Genomic DNA, 20,234 nt, shown 5'->3' on the forward strand with positions numbered 1-20,234 from the left:
TTCAGGAAGTGAGAGTGCTGTGTCTAAGAAAATCTGTCCTTTGTAGGTTAAAGTTGTAGTGTTTGTGATGTTGATAGATAGATAGATAGATAGAGAGAGAGAGAGAGAGAGACAAGGAGAGGCAGAGCGAGGAGGAGTGGGGAGGAGACAAGAGGAGGGAGGGAGATATCCTAGCTAGCATATAGATGCTCCTATCAAACAGCAACAAGGTGAGTTCTAAACCACATCCCCATCCAATGGAAGGCTCACAATAAACAATGCCATATGCCTTCACCCAATGAGACACTGTCAAGAAATCTGGAACTGAGCACACTACACTGGCACAAAGTCTGGCGATCAGCAACTCCACACCATCACCTCTTTTACATTTACATCTACATTTATACTCCAAGCAACCCAACGGTGTGTGGTGGAGGGCACTTTACGTGCCACTGTCATTACCTCCCTTTCCTGTTCCAGTCACGCATGGTTCGCGGGAAGAACGACTGCCGGAAAGCCTATGTGCGCTCGAATCTCTCTAATTTTACATTCGTGATCTCCTCGGGAGATATAAGTAGGGGGAACCAATATATTCGATACCTCATCCTGAAACGCACCCTCTTGAAACCTGGACAGCAAGCTACACCGTGATGCAGAGCGCCTCTCTTGCAGAGTCTGCCACTTGAGTTTGTTGAACATCTCCGTAACGCTATCACGCTTACCAAATAACCCTGTGATGAAACGCACCACTCTTCTTTGGGTCTTCTCTATCTCCTCTGCCAACCCGACCTAGTACGGATCCCACACTGATGAGCAATACTCAAGTATAGGTCGAACGAGTGTTTTGTAAGCCACCTCCTTTGTTGATGGACTACATTTTCTAAGGACTATCCCAATGAATCTCAACCTGGCACCCGCCTTACCAGCAATTAATTTTATATGATCATTACACTTCAAATCATTCTGTAATCATACTCCCAGATATTTTACAGAAGTAACTGCTACCAGTGTTTGTTCCACTATCATATAATCATAAAATAAAGGATCCTTCTTTCTATGTATTCACAATACATTACATTTGTCTATGTTAAGGGTCAGTTGCCACTCCCTGCACCAAGTGCCTATCCACTGCAGATCTTCCTGCATTTCACTTCAATTTTCTAATGCTGCAACTTATCTGTATACTACAGCATCATCCGCGAAAAGCCGCATGGAACTTCCGACACTATCTACTAGGTCATTTATATATATTGTGAAAAGCAAGGGTCCCATAACACTCCCTTGTGGCACGCCAGAGGTTACCTTAACGTCTGTAGACGTCTCTCCATTGAGAACAACATGTTGTGTTCTGTTTGCTAAAAACTCTTCAAATTCAGCCACACAGCTGGTCTGATATTCCGTAGGCTCTTACTTTGTTTATCAGGCGACAGTGCGGAACTGTATCGAACGGCTTCCAGTAGTCAAGGAAAATGGCATCTACCTAGGAGCCTGTATCTAATATTTTCTGCGTCTCATGAACAAATAAAGCGAATTGGGTCTCACATGATCGCTGTTTCCAGAATCCATCTTGATTCCTACAGAGTAGATTCTGGGTTTCCAGAAATGACATGATACACGAGCAAAAAACATGTTCTAAAATTCTACAACAGATCGATGTCAGAGATATAGGCCTATAGCTTTGCGCATCTGCTCGACGACCCTTCTTGAAAACTGGAACTACCTGTGCTCTTTTCCAATCATTTGGAACCTTCCGTTCTTCTAGAGACTTGCGGTACACGGCTGTTAGAAGGGGAGCAAGTTCTTTCGCATACTCTGTGTAGAATCGAATTGGTATCCCGTCAGGTCCAGTGGACTTTCCTCTGTTGACTGATTTCAGTTGCTTTTCTATTCCTTATTTCGATGTCGGCCAATTTTTTGTTCATGTGAGGATTTAGAGAAGGAACTGCAATGCGGTCTTCCTCTGTGAAACAGCTTTGGAAAAAGGTGTTTAGTATTTCAGATTTACTCGTGTCATCCTCTGTTTCAATGCCATTATCATCCCAGAGTGTCTGGATATGCTGCTTCAATCCACTTACTGATTTAACGTTAAGACCAGAACTTCCTAGGATTTTCTGTCAAGTCGGTACATAAAATTTTACTTTCGAATTCACTGAACGCTTCACGCATAGCCCTTCTTACACTAACTTTGACATCGTTTAGCTTCTGTTTGTCTGAGAGGTTTTGGCTGCGTTTAAATTTGCAGTGTAGCTCTCTTTGCTTTCGCAGTAGTTTCCTAACTTTGTTGTTGAACCTTGGTGGGTTTTTCCCGTCCCTTACAGCTTTACTTGGCACTTATCTTCCACCCTTGCCAGTCAAATACTGGCAATAGAATTTATTGGACCAGCAAGATTCCAACTGGCCACCTCCAAGTCATGTAGTTAGCAACCTAAGCTACTGATGAACAATAACAGAAATTCCTGAATGGAGCAAGACGTAAAATAAAAGTAAGGCAACCACTCACCTGCAGAGGATTGATAACATGTAACAGAAAACAGCCTCTACACTAACTTTCAAGCACTACCTCTTTTTCTAACGAAATTATACACATTCACACACGCAACCATACTGACACTCAAATGTAGACTCCTTTGGCTACAAGTCTCGCAGACTCACAATACCCACTATTTTTAATACCACTTAGGTTGATTTGTATCAATATATTGTTTCCTCTATGGTAAAATTTGTTCACAATTAAGATCATGGTAATCACCTTCCTCACCAAATGCTTAGCTTGTTTTACTATTTGTTTGGTCCCTAATATTAAATTGGACACCAAATATTTACTCATTTATTAAAAATTAAATTTCAAATCCTGTCTGTAATTTACCACCTGCAAAGTTAGATTGTATTTACCATATGATCCAGGTATCACAGATTCTGCTCCCAGCATATGGAAAAGTGGTAAGTTCACAGTTCTGTAGAGTTTAGTGTGAATGGACCCCGCTCTAATTTGATACTAAAAAACTGGACAGTGGGTACTATGCCAAAAAAATGTAACACTCTTAACAACAGAGCAGAAACAATTTTTATGGGAGTGAGAGGGGAGGGGAGGGGAGGGGGGGTGGATGAACTGAATGAATCAGAGTATCTAAACAATATATAAAGCACAAAATAATCAAACACTGAAATACTAGTTGTCAGTGTTAATTATTACCTCTTCACTGTGGGGCAGAACACTACTGTTACAAAAAATAATCAAATACAGGCACACTTCCTTATGTCTTGCAAAATTATATTTATTTTATCACGATCTGTCTTTCATCTTCTTAGGCCATTTTCAGGTAACAACTGAATGTCACAAACACAAATAAAAATGAGCTGCTCCACTTACACTGAGCCTGATCATTTTATACTAAGCTGGCATTCTGTGTCATATGTTTGTCGATTTTCTTTAACAGTTTTACTCTATCAGTAGCAGCAGCAAAAGCTAATGGCATCCCTCTTACAAGGAGGCGGTTTTAACTACAGAAAGCATCTACCACATTCGTAAAATGCACAATGGAATAAAACTGCCTAACTCAGAATTAGTAAGAGGGGGCTGATAATAGGAGTTGTGTTTATACGGCGAAACCTGACTGCTTGTTATTTTGTTCACAGTTTTTTTGTGTGTTCTATTCCATTCTTGCAACACATATGCTGCCCTAGCTTGTGGTTATGATATGGCATGAGAGTTCAGTTTAAACTGCTACAGCCAAAATTACTGTATTTTAAAATTTAAGCAGTTTTTCCTTCCTTTCTCCAAAATAGATTTCATTAACAAAGGCTGTGATTTTATTGGGATACAGGGGACTTGGCTCCAACTGTCTCCGCTACAATGACCTTGTTCTATGGTTCTGCAGGGGTAGTCACATGCTCCCTTCAGTGCCTATATTATGATTGGGACGTGACAGGTCAAATACTTGCTATTCTTTTATTAACACAAGATCTTTTACAATTCATGTCACACTTCATGGCAAGCTAAGCAAAACACACAACTAGGAGCAAAAGCCACTAATCTGAGCTTATACTGACTCACACTGTACATTTATAAACATGAAAAATGGTACAGACACAGACGAAACTGATATTAGTGACCCACATGAAACACAACGCAATGTGTAAATTTCCTTACGCTCCATGCCACTGACACAATATTGCAAAAGCGTAATCCCACTTCAGCACATTTTTAAATTTAAAAATATCTTGAACTGAGGTGAAGGGCAATAATCGTTTTGAATACTTTAACCCACATTGTAAAGGAGGCATTGAGTCCCAGACAGGTGCAATGAAAAGCACTGCTAAAATATTAAGCTTTTTGACAAAGTCCTTCTTCCGAAATAGAAAATACAAACACACAAACATTGACACAAACACATCTCAAGCACACTTGGCCACTCCATTAGGTATCGCACACTGGGACAAATGCATGAGCAGTATAGGGCAAGCAGCCAATCATGACAGTCGGGCTGTGATGACAGTATTGGAAAGGTCTACAATAACTGAAGAAATATATGCACGATGAAGATTCTGACAAGTTCAGTGAATGGAGGGAGTACTTTTATAACTGTGGAAGAAGTTTTGTCAACTTAAGGAATCAGAAGTTATAAGTAGAAGTGGGAACACTGGATATTACATGTATTGCCACCATTGACACCACATGGGTGTTTCAGTATTAGTTATCATTGATATTAACAGATATTGGAAGACATAATACTTTGTGCTAGTGAGTCAGTTTAACTCCTCAGAATGTAATTTTATAGTTAAAGTTTACCTTGTGGCTAGGCAGAGTGAGTGCTGTGAATATGTGTACGAGTCACATCAGGGGCCATTTACTTGTCTTAAGAATTAATAAATAATGGAGTGACTTCTATTGTTTCAAAAGCATTGTTAAACATAGATCCCTACGAACTTAAGAAGCAGTAAATAGGCACACAGCAGGAATCAATAATTGCCTATATATCTAGATGTAATCAGCAATCCTCTTCTCCAATTTTGGCCGCCAGCCAAGAGAACTATTAAATAACAAAGGGATGGTTGCATGGTGCCCATTTATGTGGAGAGAGATGGGGGGAGAGAGAGAGAAAGAGCTTGTCAGTGGTCTTGTCCACATAGAAAGCAGCACAGAGGTTGCACGTTACTTTGTAGACCACATGGCTGCTTTCTCAATTAGCCCTGCCTTTGATGTGGTAGGAGATTCCTGTGGCAATACTGGTGTACTTTGTAGCGGTAGGACGTATGAGACAGATTTCGCATCTAGGTCCATTGCAGGGTATGAGCCATGAGGCAAGGGGGTGGGAGCAGGGGTGGTGTTGGGATGGACAAGGATACTGCGCACGTTTGGTGGACAGCAGAAGCCACTGTGAAAGGGGTGGGAACGATAGTAGAGACGAAAATTCCTCATTTCAGGCCACGACGAGAAACAGTTGAAACCCTGGCAGAGAATGTGTGCATTCCTATCACCTACATGGTTCCTGAAGTCTTTGAATCCAACTACACGGGACACCCCATTGTCGCCTGTTACTGTTACAGAGACAATCTGCTCTCATGGACCAATACCTTCAGTGTATTACCCAGAATAGTCTAAGATCCCCATAGTTTATTAATAAAATGTATATTTTATATAACTTATAAATAAACAAAAAGTGCTAGGATTGCCTCTCCATATCTATGCACAATTTCTTCATTAAAAACTGTTTAACTAAATTTTTCAGTAGTTGTTGTTATGCAGTTTCTTAAAAAAAATTAGCATCAATCAAAAGTAAAAGAAATAAATAAAATGACAAAGCAAGGTTGCCTACTTTTTTCCAGGCAATAACGAAACATTGCCAGGTGCAAACTGGTGTATAGGAATGAGTTACCCTCTTCAAGTTTCCTTGTACAATAATTTATAAAATGTAGATAATTTTACTGTGAACACGATAGTATAGGGCTGCCTTAGCAAAGGTGGACCTATCATAGTGTTTTTGCAATTTGTAGTTCCAATAACTGAGTATGAGAACATGGTGCAGCGGAGAAATGCTGAATGTACAAAGCTATGACATAGAGAAAGATGCAGAATAACAGCTGTATGTGAGACAGTCGCCGAGTAACACAGAGCGAGCATGCTCACTTCTCCCTGAAATAGATGGAGCCAAATTAACAGTTCCAAAACTGCAGCAGTCACTAACGCAGAACAAGAAAAACTATATTGTTTGCGTGACTTCTGCACGATTTTAACAGATCATAGTCGAATTCAAAAAGTTGACTACTTGCCCCCAATAAACTTTTCTTCAGCGTCTTGTGCTGCTGTAACTAAAACAAATTTCCTGGCCAACAAAATAGCTGAAAAATGCAGAAAAGAAGCAATTAACATGACATACAATGTGGCCTTAGCTCATTAATGGCTACGCAAATTCAAGAGAATGAAAAGCCTAAATAATGACATTTTTGTAAATTTGGGCACATTCCTCATGCAAATAGCATTTTTCTAAGCAATTGGTAAATTTATATATCTCAATGGATTAGTGGAAGTATTGGTTCAGGCAGGAGGCTCAATGGACAGCTTAGATGTGTGAATATGGAAAAATGGCACACTACTACTACTACTACTACTACTACCAGTACTGCAAGTTCCTAAACTTATTACTTTGGTTTTCAAGAAGCAATTATATCAGTAACTTTGAGCTATACTTGGACTCAATTTTCAGTATGGCTGATTTATTTTTTGCATTAAACCTGCTTATTATGCTACATAGTCCTTAATGTAGACTGCTTATCTGTGAGTCATGGATGGGATCTCAGCCACAGTATGAAAACGAAAATACTGACTGCTGTCAAGAAATATCTTGGTTTGTCACAACAAGGTGATACAAGACGATCTCTGCAAAAAGCTGAATAAGAAAGATAAAGCAAAGTGTTCATGGTATTATTAAAACAGCTAAAAATACCATCAATCTATTTGATGATAGTATGGAAAAAATGCTTTATTTAAGATTTCTACTCATTCGATGTCAATGATTTCCTGCTTACTGCTAAGTCAGTGGGAAATCAACAAATGTTAAGTCTTATTCCTGAATGCTATTATGTTACTGGAAGATTCAAAAAACCAATATCACAAAATAGAATTCTTACTTCCATATCACAGTGCACCTATAGAATTAAGGTGAATAAAAATAAACAGACAGTACTGAAAATGAAACAACACATATTTGATTGGCTAGTCACAATTAGTCGCGACAAAAAATAAATACATGTGGAACACTGTTGGACATTTCCATGAGCACTGATGTCACTCGCTCTTTTTTTGTGTACTGGTAAAATTTTCAAAACGTGTTTCAGCAGATACAAATCTACAGTGAAATAGTGGAGAAACTGTACTTCTTATACCAGACTGGATTCTCCTTGCCACAAACCTCTGATAAAGTATTTTCATAAAACTTTGTTCAAGAAATGCTGCACAGATTATATTCAACAGCTATTTAACACCAAAGTTTTTGAAAGTCCAAATCAAAACAAGTTGATATTCCCTATAATATTATGGGACCTCTACAAGCCAGATCTAGAGATTTTTTGAAAAGCCTTAAGAACTGTAGTTGTAAGCAGGCTTGGGTAAGTTCTTAACCAATTACTTGGAGAATAACCATTTGGTACTAATAATGCAAACTAGGAAATTCTTTACAACCACTGGAAGTCAATGCCACTCTTATAAAATAATGGAAAATCATCTCGTAAAAATTAGAGAAACTGTTTATGAATGTTCACATGAAGAAGTGGATACATGAATTATGTTTCATGTTTGCAAAGTACCACAAGCTTAAAAAATTTAAGCAAAAGCCTGTGGTGGGGATGTTTTAATATTTTTGCTGGAAAATATGCACAAATATTCTGAACCTGAAATTTGGTTATCAGGTTCAGCAACTAAGATAAAGAACAATAAAGACCTTACATGTATCAACTACGCAGAATTAGTGTCAAAGTTGGAACCCTCATTATGTCCAAGTCTACCAGTATTCCATGCATTTACAGGCTGTGATTACACTGCTGCATTCTACGTTACAGGAGAAGTCTGACAGTTTCTAATTTTTGCAAAAGTGAATCCTACAAAAAACTTTTGGATCATTAACATATGACGCCGATGTTTTCATTGGCGGAAGAATTGTTACTGCTCAAATGCATGGCACAAAGCACTGGAAATTCCGTATTTTCCAAACAAATTATTCAGAAAAAAAGCAATTTATGAAAAAAATTAAAAACTACAATTCAAATATTATTCACCCATTCTGGACATTGTTAAAATAAAAAAATTATACACAATGTATGTACATTCTATGTGGTTTAGTGCTACTGACGCTTGTTATGTAAAATTGTGGCCTGAATCTTGTGGGCGATACATGGATGGCTATTTAATGCCAATAAAGTTCATCGGGGACCAATAGAATTACAAGTAAATGAAATTTTATGGGTTACAGATGGGGAATAGTATTAATAATAATCCTTCAGAACTTGATTTCAATATTTCAACTTCTGGTGCATCAGATTCTGAACTCTATTAGTATAGCTGTTTGTATTTTGAACTGTACAAAGTTAAATTGTTCCTATTACAACAAATTTATTAATTGTCTTTTTAATATTGATTTATTTGCTTAATTTATTAATCCAACTTTGTAAATGAATATGTAAAACCTGAATGGTAACTGCCTATTACTTATTATTATTACAATGTACACATATACAGTAGAAATTATTACATGCTTCAAAACCTGAAACACTGAGTGTAGGTTTCAAAACCTTTTTCATAGTTATTACTCACATTACAATTGTTGTAATTAATATTTTTTGCTCCAAATTAGATTCTTCTTGGTATGGTTGCAATTTTTCATCACTGTTTAATCATCATTATAGTTGCATAATTACTGTTATTATTAGTATTTTTGCAACCTTAGTTTTACTTGAACTATAATTTTACTGTTATCATTATCAATATTATTTCCACCAAAATGGGTTTTTGGTGGTGCAGTAGATTTATCTTCCTCTATTACACAGAGAAATGTGCATGCCCACTCTCTTTTACTAGGCAACTGTCTTACTCGTAGACTGACTGACATGCAGCTGTTGCTCTGCGTTTTTCTCCATCACACAGGTTTGAACATTCAGTGACTTTCCACCACACCATGCTCTTTGAACTCAGTTATTTAAATTTAAAATCGAGACGACCCTAATATAGGCGTACTTTCGCTAAGGCAATCCTATACCATTGTGTTCGCAACACAATTAGCCACTTGTTTGAACCTGGAAACATTTTTATTATTGTCTGGGAAAAGATAGGCAATCTTATTTTGGTGCTTCATTTACATCTTTGACACTTGATCAACACTAAACTTGTTATGGAACTGTTTAAGAGTAACTGCTGAAAAACATTTGATTATACAATCTTTAATTAAAAATAGCAGTGCAGGGATGTACAGCAGCAAACCTAGCATGTTTTGTTTGTTTGTACATTACATTGTATAAAATGTACATTTTATTATGAAACTCGATGAGGGGAGGACGATGTAAGTCAGTATCTTGTACTATAACCTAGCCTTCTAAGACACCAACCATTTCCTCCACTGACTCTCCACAGTTCTTGTTCCTTTCTGACCTGAAATCCTGCTCGTTACTGTCAATACCACCTCCCTCTACACTAACATACAAAATACATATGGCCTTGCGTCTACTGTGCCACTTTCTAGTGGGCATGACAACTAACAAGCTGTCTGTCCTCATGAAGGGCCAACACCAAACAGCTGGACCATTCAGTTCCTGAACATGTTGCCCAAGACAATGTGCTTCACAGTCATTGCCATCTGGATTCTTCCTACCATCACCAGCTTTCTGAATTGTGCAGATGGGAACTCCCCCTACAACAAATACTTTGTTCCAGTAACCCCCTTTGTGTCAATCTTCATTAGTCCCTGCCATCCACCTACCTACCCCCCTTCCTGCCTCCACTCCAGCACGCACTACACATGCCTTCCATCCCACCAATGCTCCTACTAGTCTTTTCCCCTTCTCTACTTCTCCCCCCCCCCCTCCCCCAGCACAGGCTAACAACACTGCACCTAGCAGCCCTAACCCCCCCCCCATATCCCTACACACTCCCACAGGCAACACAGCATCTCCCCCTCCCCCTCCCCCTCGCGCCCTCATGCCTCCTCCTTACCCTCAGGCTATGGTGCTCAGACATAGTGCTCATGTGTGTATGAGTTGGGTTGGCGTGAATGTGCAAGTGTTTTCGGCAAACTAAATAGTAATTCAACAAGAGCTTTTCTATTCATTTTGCTACATTAAGTTTCAGTTTATTGGGTTCCATAACAGCACATGGCACAAATCTAATTGAAGATGGAAAAAGTCACTACATAACTCACAAAAAGCTGTTAAGGAAATTTAAAAATCAAAAAAATAAAAAAGATTAACAACACTATATATAATATGTAGTATGTTAATATGAAAGACTCTAAAACAATTGTGAGGAACTCCTGCATACAATAAAAGGAATGTGCCAAGAAAGATTCAAAAACTAGTATTTAGCAATCAAACTCTTTAGTCCTGCTGGAAGTTTTCTGAAAATGAAACCACACAACAGCACACTCTTTTCTACAGAGTGGCTAAAAAAAGTGAAAATTATTTTTCCATCTATTATCCACAAAGTGAATGCAGCAATTACTTTTGTGAAAGACCATATCATTATCAGCAAATCAGATGAAGGGAGTATGTGTAAAGCAATAGCAGTTAGAATTATGAGACACTTCAGCAATTGCTTGCATAAAGTTCACAATCTAACAGTGTAGATAGTTCTCATTGCCATTTTCTGGGCTAAGAACATCCTTTGTTATATACAGATTTCCTGAAATTGATAACCTGCAATATAATAGAGTGAAAAAATACTAAAACAAACAAGCTTTTGCACTTCAGCATCAGAGACAATAAAGATTATTCTTACAGTAAAGATAGCAAAGTTTACTTTCTGCATTAGATCCTGAATATGATACATCCAATGGAGTTTTTAATCTATATCAAGTCTAAGAATTTAAAATGCTCAATTTCATGATTATCTAAATCAACAATAGTAGTAAGCACATTACAAGGTGCCAGTATGATGTGTTCTGCACACAGAAAGAAGGAGCATATTTTGCTGTGTGCCAGTGTGCTCTTTGTCTATGTTCCATGAAGTTGGAAAGCCATCTGTGTCACTTCTTAACATAATACTTGGCTTGTTGCCTTACGCCACCCATAATGAGAATTACAGTAGCTACAGGGGTTGTACAAAAACACAGAAACAATGGAAGATATGCAGGCTTGAACATAAATGCAGATGGCAACCAAGCCTGCACGCTGCACTGTTATATGTGATAATGTAACAGTGCGTGTTCAGTGTCCTTAGAACATTGCAAGTATCAGCTGTGATCAGAACAGTATTCCGTACAGTTTTGAGTACACTAAGCTGGAGACAAGTGAATTCAAACGTGGATAAATTGTTGGTGTTCAAATGGCAGGTGCTTCCCCAAACAATGTAAAATGTGGATGAAAGTATGTGTTGAGTGATAGTGACAGACACTCACTGAAAAGGATTATGATGAGAAACAAGAGAATCACAGCTGCAAAAGTAATTGCAGAACTGAATATTGTGCTTCCGAACCCTGTCAGACCGAAAACAACACGAAGGGAGATTCATAAGCAGAGAACTGCAGGATGAGCAGGAATTCCAAAAACACTCACCAGTGACCAATCATGCAAATGACGGAAACAGGAAAAAGTGGTGCTGAAACCATAAAACCTGGGCTACGGAGCAATGCAAGAATGTCATTTGGTCAGATGAGTCTTGTTTCATACTGTTTCAGGCTTTCCAAGCCTGTTCATGCCCAAATAATTATTGCAACCTACACCCTTCTGAATCTGCTTACTGTACTCATCTCTTGGTCACCCTCTACAATTTTTACTCCCCACACGTCCCTCAGTTATTGAACTGATGATCCCTTGATGTCTAAGAGTATGTCCCACCAACCAATTTCTTCTTTTAGGTAGGATGTGCCACAAGTTTCTTTTCTCCTCTCTTCTGTTCACAAACTCCTCACTAGTTACATGATCTACCCACCTAATTTAAGCATTCTTCTGTAGCACCACATCTCAAAATCTTCTATTCTCTTCTTGTCTATACTGTTTATCACCCGTGTTTCAATACCATACATGGCTAAAATCTAGGCAAATACCTTCAGAAATGACTTCCAAACACATAAGTCTACTCTGGATGTTAAAAAATTCTCTTCTTCAAAAACACTTTCCCCGATATTGCCAGTTTGCATTTTATATCCTCTCTACTTGGGTCATCATCAGTTATTTTGCTGCCCAAATAACAAAACTCGCCTATCACTTTTAATGTCTCATTTCCTAACACAATTGTCTCACCACACCTGATTTGAGACAACTGGAAGCTGTTTTGAATGCAACAGCTTTCCTACACTGTGTTAAACATGGTAATGTGCTGTGTTTGTGGTGTTTCCATATTTTTGTCTACCTCCCTGTAACTAATCTCACCATACCTAAATAAATTAACGCTAGAAAGTCTACACACTCCGAAGTGTGCGTTACAGACAGACAGAGCGAATGATGTTACTGGCTGGAGCACCACTTGGCATCGCCCCACCATCTGCTGTCTTGTGTGTACACCACTGTTGAGGCTATAAAACTGGATCAGGTTGTAGAGAAAGGAACTAGGTCTCTGTCACTTTTTTAAATTTTCAGCAGACAAAAAACACTTTTATTGTTAAACTATTCAACAAAATTTATTAAAATTTTCCAAATTTGTTGAACGTTAATAGCACAAAATTTAAATGAAACAATTTTCAGATATTCTAAACAATACCTTAGGGGGGAGGGGGAGGGGTGGGGGGGAGGGGGGGGGAAGATGTTAATTTGTAACACAGTTCCTTTCTCCACTCAACAAGCAATTTTAGCACTTTTCGTGTGAAACACCTATTCAAAATTAAACCTTTCTGGTCTAAAACTAGAATCTATTGATTAACTAATGGGAAATTATCTTCAACAGATCATAAAAACAACTAATTCATAGAACTCAATGTTCTGAGTAGTTCACATCAGAACTAGTCATCACTTGTGGTTGGCCATTTCAATATTTTCTTACAAAAAAGCTCAGCATCTTTTTCATGGACATACATACTAGTTTCTTAATATCTTAAATTTCTCTTTTATTTATCCTAATCTTTCTTCCATCACACATCCTTTCCAAACCAATTCGAAATGAAGCAAGTTTAGGTTTTGCCAGATTAAGGAAATGACTGGCACAGCTGCTTACGAAAGGGTAGGTAGTCACAACTCCAGGTTTTGTTGATTTATAACAAAATTCTTTGAACATTGACACAGAAAAACTTTGTTTCCTTTGGCGAGGCAGATTGAGATGTGCCATCTCCCTAGACTGTAAGTTAGTTTGTTTGTTTCTTATGTCTTCACTTTGCACCACAATAACTAACTTCTCAAATACTGTTTGGTATGATTTCAACATACATGCTAGGGATGTAAACTTGGTCATTTCTCCATATTTTTCTCTTCAACATGCACAAGGGAAAAACAATTGACCTCTTTTGGGAAATCTGTGAGTGATGTTTAAAAAAATCAGTGTCCGTCAATGCAAGGCACATCATTATTATTATTATTATTATTATTTGGACCTGGTGCTCCACCTGAGAACATGTATACTGCTGTAACAGTATTTGACATATAGTTTCCGATGTTGCAGAACAGGAATGAAGAGACCTCATTCACTCCCTTTCTGGCTTCATCTTCATGACTGGTACTTCGTGGAAAGCCTAGATTGCACATCAAAAATGCAAAAACCCATAGCTGACATAAAAAGAATGTTTCCTGCACATGGACTGTAGTCAGAGGCAGGTTTTGCATAAGCTGAAAGCTAGTCCAACAATGTCATACCAGCCCATACAGTCTTGCTCCTTATTTTAATGAGCATATAAAAATTCCTACTGCCAATATTATGAAAATGATAGAGTGCTACTCACCATATAACAGAGATGATGAGCCGCAGATAGGTGCAACAAGATGGCCAGACAAGTAAGTTTTCAGCCAGAAAGGCCTTCATCCGTAGTACACAAGTAGTACACAACATACATACACAGTGCAAAGCAAATCTCTCTCTCTCTCTCTCTTTCTCTACTCACACACACACACACACACACACACACACACACACCACAACAACAACAATTTGGATGAAGTCTTTTATGGCCAAAAGCTCAATTGTTTGACTATCTTTTTGTTATGCCTATCTGCTATATGGTGAGTAGCAATTTATCCTTTCCATAATTCTGTCATCTTTCCATCGTGGATTATCCACTGTTAAAATTCCTGCTGTGCCACTTGTGAATATCTAACTCAAGTTGTATATCTCTTTCAAGATTGCCACTTGTATGTGGACTTTTAGCTTAGTCTCAAAGTCCTCACTTTTGCCACATACTTCAATTTGGGGACGACCAAAAGAAAATATGAAATTTTCATGAAAATGTTTCCTACAGAAGTCATATTTCACATTTACTTCTGGGTATCTCACTTGAAACATATCATGCATAGTTTTAAAATCCAATTGTGCATCTAGGTATTTCATTTCCTTCCCAGGATAGTGGGAGAGTGAGTGAGTAAGATCTGATGTGCACATCTAACAAATTTATAACATTCTCAGAAATTTTGGTAGTGGATGGATTTGTTCCGTATACATCCCTTGGAATTTGACCTTTAACAGTTTTTGTTGCCAATGTTTAAAAAGTTTGAGAGTATCTCAAAGTGATCATCCTCACCAATACTTCAGAAACATTCCATTCAGCATCTGGAATGAAGTAATTGCAAAGCATATAGCACATGCTATGGATTTTATATTACAACATCAAACTTGTTAACTTACCTGCAATACCAACAGACTTTCCCAGCACTGCTTCCCCACTATAGTCATTATATAGCAACCCGTGAACTCTCGTCTCCTTTATTTTCTTCCTCTTGTGCTCACTATAGTTTCATTTTTGTTTGGGAAACATTTTGAAATACAGCATTCAATAACTTTTACAGGGGTTCCAAAAGTTTCCCCAAGTAAAATTCCCTGACTTTCAGGCAAGTTCTGGCATTTTTCCATGACAAACTTTGCGACTGATTGATAAGTCATCAGTCCCGCAATTCCAAAGTTACTCACAGAAGAAAGAGAGTCTGCTAAAAGTGGATGGATCCAGTCATGGGAGTCAACTATAAAACAAGGAAGTTAAAACACACACAGTAAAAGGCATAAAAGGTTAGACCAAATCTAAAAATTGGAAAAAGAACGGTCTTTCCATGGGGGGGGGGGGGGGGGTGGTCATGGGGTCCCAGACTGAGAAAATATGAAGAGAAGCCCCAACCACAACCATCCTGCCCCTGCTCCAGGAGTAAAGCAAAACCTTATATATAGAAATAACCATCCATGAATTGTCTGCTGTTATTAAAATTAAGGAAGACTATACTTAGCACAAAGGGCCAAAAGAAGGGGACATTCCACCAATATGTGGGATACCGTCAGTCTGACTCCAAAACCATATTGTGGGGATGGTTCATTACGCAGGAGGAAACAATGGGCGAGCCTAGTATGACCAATACGTAAACAGCATAAAGTAGTGAACCCCTCACAAAAGGAGCAGAAGGAAGAGCACCAAAGTGCAGTAGCTTACTTGATTGAATGGAGTTTATTACTGAGAGGAGTAGCGCACCAGATGTCATTCCACTTTTGGGCAAAGAGAGATTTGACATAGATCTGCATATATGCAGCTAGAGTTATGGAAGGGAATGAAAGGTGCCTCTCTAACCAAACAGTCAGCCAGTTCATTTCCTGGGATACCCACGACTTGGGACCCAGAGAAAGAAAACTGAGCAGGGGCAATGGCCAAGGGAGGAGAGAAGATCATGGCTAGCAGAGACCAAAAAATGACGAGAGTAGCAGGCTGCTCATTGAGTTGGTGCATATTAAAACACTGTGGAGGGAGGCCTGGGTAATAAAATGGAGGGTCCTGGTAATGGCTAGCAGTTCTGCTGTGAACACACTACATGACGCTGGCCATAAATTGTGGTCAAAGCCAGTAGGAGATGTGAAAGCATATCCCACTTTATCTATCGTCTTAGAACCATCAGTGTAGAAGGCGATAGCAAGGATAGAATATACAAGATGCCAGAAGACCATAGAGAGGATGGATACCTTAGGACCCTGGAATAGGTCGGTCCTAATCCGTGGTCAACGCACCATCCAAGGGGAGTGTGAGAGGAAATACACGGGGCACATTTCAGTGGAGATGGAGATCACGGCAGAGGGAATTGAGACACATTCCAACCAGCAATGGGATCAAGTAATTTCAGAGTGGAAGGAGCCACTGAGCCATAAATCTGACTTCCATTTTCTAGTCTGGACAAGACCAGAGCGTTCAGTAAAGATGGAGAAGAGTAGCATGGTCTGCAACCCAAGATGTGACGGCCAGGAGGCGGAGAACATTAAGCTTCCGCATGCATGTAGTCTTCAGGTGGTGAAGTGTGGCAACCATGTCAGATTTCTATAAAGTATAAGGCCCAAGAAATGGGACAGTATTGCAACATCGAGGAGCTGATCACCTAAATAAAGTTCTGGATTGGGGTGTACTGTGGGTCAATGACAAAAATACATAACCACGTTTTGGAAGGAGAAAACTGGAAGCCATTGGTGACAGCCCATGCAGAGATACATTGGATGGCACCTTGGAGCTGGCACTCAGCAGGTGCTACCGAGTGGGAGCTGCACCAAATGCAAAAATCATCAATATACAACACTGGGGTAACATGAGGGCCAGCAGAGGTTACAAGCCCATTGATGGCTATGAGGAAGAGTGTGACACTTAACACAGAACCCTGTGGGATACTGTTCTCCTGAATCCGAAGGGTGCTGAGTGAAGTGCCAACTTGAAACCAGAAGAGCCGGTGAGATAAAAACTTGCGAATAAAAATCTGAAGCCGTCCGTGAAAGCCCCAGTCATGGAGGGAACTAAAATGCAATAGCGGCAAGCCATGTCGTGTGCCCTATGTAGGTCAAAGAAGACTACAACAAGGTGCCAACGGTTAGTAAAAGACTGTCAGATTGCAGTTTCCGATCTGAGTAAATAGTCAGTTAGTGATCGTCCTTCCCGAAAGCCACACTGATACAAGGACAAAAGGCCCCGCAATTCGAGTACCCAACATAATTGGAAGTTAACCATCCTCTCAAGCAGTTTACAAAATATGTTCAACAGGCTAATTGGGTGGTAGCTGTTGAGAGATGTTGGGTTCTTTCCAGGCTTAAGGATGGGGATATCTTGCCATTGTAAGGGGAAGTCACCCTTGAGCCAAATGCAGTTGAAGACTCTGAGTAGATAGTGCCTCCATGTAATGCCCAAGTGTTGGGTCATCTGGTTGTGGATGCGTCATGTGAAGAGGTAAGAGCCTGCAAGCATTCCCATTCAGTGAAAGGTTCATTATCGGGTTCAGCTTGGCGAGGGTTGAAACAGAGGGGGTCTGTTCAAATCAGTGTTTGTGTTGGAGAAAGGTAGCAGGATAGGAAGAGGACACCAATGCTGTCACAAAGTGTGTCACGATGTGTTCAACAAGGCCAATGGATCAGCAGACAGAGCATCTTGGAGGATAAGCCCCTGGACAGTTGACTGTCGCTGGTGGCCCAGAAGGTTACAGAGCTTGGACCAGACCTGTGGTGAAGAGCTATACATCTCCAGGGAGGAAACATAGTGCTCCCAGCACTCCTTTTTACTTCACTTAGTATGATAATGAGCCTTAGCATGGAGACACTTAAAAGCAGGGAGGATGGTCTGAGAAGGATGTCGTTTAAATTGCTGCATCGCCCGTCAGCTGTCCTGGACAGCGACTTCTACATCCTTGGTCCACAACGGTACCGGTAGACAATGAGGGTGCTCTGTGGATAGCAGGACAGCAGTGCCAGCCACATGAAGAATCGTGGTAGAGAGCCCTGTACAACCGCATCAATGCAATTCAAGAGAGAGGTGCTGAAGTGCATAGCAGACTTATTTAATGCCAACTGGCCCTGTGGAATGTCCAACGTGGGGGTCTGTCTGCCTCATGGCAGCAGGGGAGTGACAGAATCACTGGAAAGTGGTCACTGTCACGAAGATGGCCATGGGGTGACCAATGTAGGCAAGTCACGAGAGCAGGTGAGGAAATTGTGCGATCGATAGCAGTAAAGGTTCCACGAGCGGCACTGACGTGGGTAGAGGAACAGCCATTGAGGAGACACAAATCTGTAGTAAGTTGGGCAAGTAGAAGTCCCCTACCCGATGAAGAGGCACTCCCCCACAGAGGGTGGTGTGCACTGACGTCACTAAGGAGAAGATAAGGGGGCCGGAGTTGCTGTATTAAGGGTAAACAGTTCAACATAAGGAAATGGCCTACCCGTAGAGAGGTAGACATTGCAAATGGTGATTGCCAGAGTTGTCTACACTCTAACTGCTATTGCTTCCAGGTTGGTATGATGGGGGATCCAGTCACTAAAGACATTGGTGCAAACCAAAGTGCAGACGCAACCAGACGCTATGCCGAGGCCGGCACAGTTCCAACAAAATGCCCAATGACATGAAATGTTGGAGAGTGGTCATCATGAAAGTACGTTTCTTGAAGAGCAAGATAGAAAGAAGAGCAGGAGGAAACGAGGCATTGTATTTCCAGGAGGTGACGATAATATCCATTGTAATTCCACTGGACTATCATGTTCTGAGAGTCCAGATGAGGCATAAAGAAGCCAAAGAGAGGTCATGTCACTTGGTCAGTGGTTGTCACCAATGAGGATGGGGTGACATCCATAAAAGGTCTTGATTCAGGATGAGGTGGAGGGGGTAGAGCCCTTCAGAAAGCCAGGGAAGCCATGTCCTTTCACTTGTGCTGCTGCTTCTTCTCCCTCAAAGGGAGGGGAGAGGCATTATCAGTAAGGGAATAGGTGGCAGTGATGTTGGGATCAGACAGAGTGAGTAGCTTTGGGGCCCTCGGGGTGCAGGTCTCTCCTCTGGCCTGAAGGTGCAAGCTTTGCGTGCTGAGAATGCCAGGAAGGGTTGTTCCAAGACGGAGCCCCATCCCTAGTAGGAGCCAGAGAAGAGGATGTCTTCCCTGGCCGAGGAGGAGGAGGAGGAGGAGGGGGAGGAGGAGGAGGAGGAGGGGGAGGAGGAGGAGAAGCAGTTCCTGGAGGGGAAGGGATGGGAGCTGCCAAGGGTGAGGAAAGGGAAGGAGGGCACAATGGCGGTAAGGGGGAGGGGTGAGGAGGGGCAGATGTAACTGAGGCAAAGGTAGAGGGCAGATTTACAGGGTGAAGTCTGTCAAACTTCTTCCGGGCCTCAAAGTATCTCAGAGAATCATGGAACTTTATTCCCTGAATTCTTTCTTCCTTCATGTACACTGGACACTGTACACTGGATAATAATTCCAATCCCAAAGAAAGTAGGTGTTGACAGGTGTGAAAATTACTGAACTATCAAAGCCAACATTGGGGAAGATCAGTTTGGATTCTGTAGAAATGTTGGAACACATGAGGCAATACTTATCATAGAAGACAGATTAAGGAAAGGCAACCCCAAGTTTCTGGAATTTGTAGACTTAGAGAAAGCTTTTGACAACGTTGACTGGAATACTCTCTTTCAAATTCTGAAAGTGGCAGGGGTCAAATACAGAGAGCGAAAGGCTATTTACAAAATGTTCAGAAACCAGATGGCAGTTATAAGAGTCGAGGGGCATGAAAGGGAAGCAGTGGTTGGGAAGAGAAAGAGACAGGGTTGTAGCCTATTCCTGATGTTATTCAATTTTTATACTGAAGAAACAGTAAAGGAAACAAAAGAAAAATTTGGAATAGGAATTAAAATCCATGGAGAAGAAATAAAAACTTTGAGGTTTGCCAATGACAATGTAATTCTGTCAGATACAGCAAAGGACCTGGAAGAGCTGTTGAACGGAATGGACAGTGTCTTCAAAGGAGGATATAAGATGAACATCAACAAAGGCAAATGAGGATAATGGAATGTAGTCGAATTAAATCAGGTGATGCTGAGGGAATTAGATTAGGAAATGAGATACTTAAATTAGTAGATGAGTTTTGCTATTTAGGGAGCAAAATAACTGACGATGGTCGAAGTGGAGAGAATATAAAATGTAGACTGGCAATGGCA

The 20,234-nt window shown here is 40.2% G+C and overlaps 1 protein-coding gene across 6 annotated transcripts in view; it reads right to left on the bottom strand.

The window, feature by feature from the left end:
- Positions 1–20,234, bottom strand: part of LOC126259969 (mesoderm induction early response protein 1) — a 188,196-nt gene that overhangs the window by 148,447 nt on the left and 19,515 nt on the right. The window lies entirely within an intron of this gene.

Source organism: Schistocerca nitens, chromosome 5 (genome assembly GCF_023898315.1).
Source record: "Schistocerca nitens isolate TAMUIC-IGC-003100 chromosome 5, iqSchNite1.1, whole genome shotgun sequence".
Classification (NCBI taxonomy): domain Eukaryota; kingdom Metazoa; phylum Arthropoda; class Insecta; order Orthoptera; family Acrididae; genus Schistocerca; species Schistocerca nitens.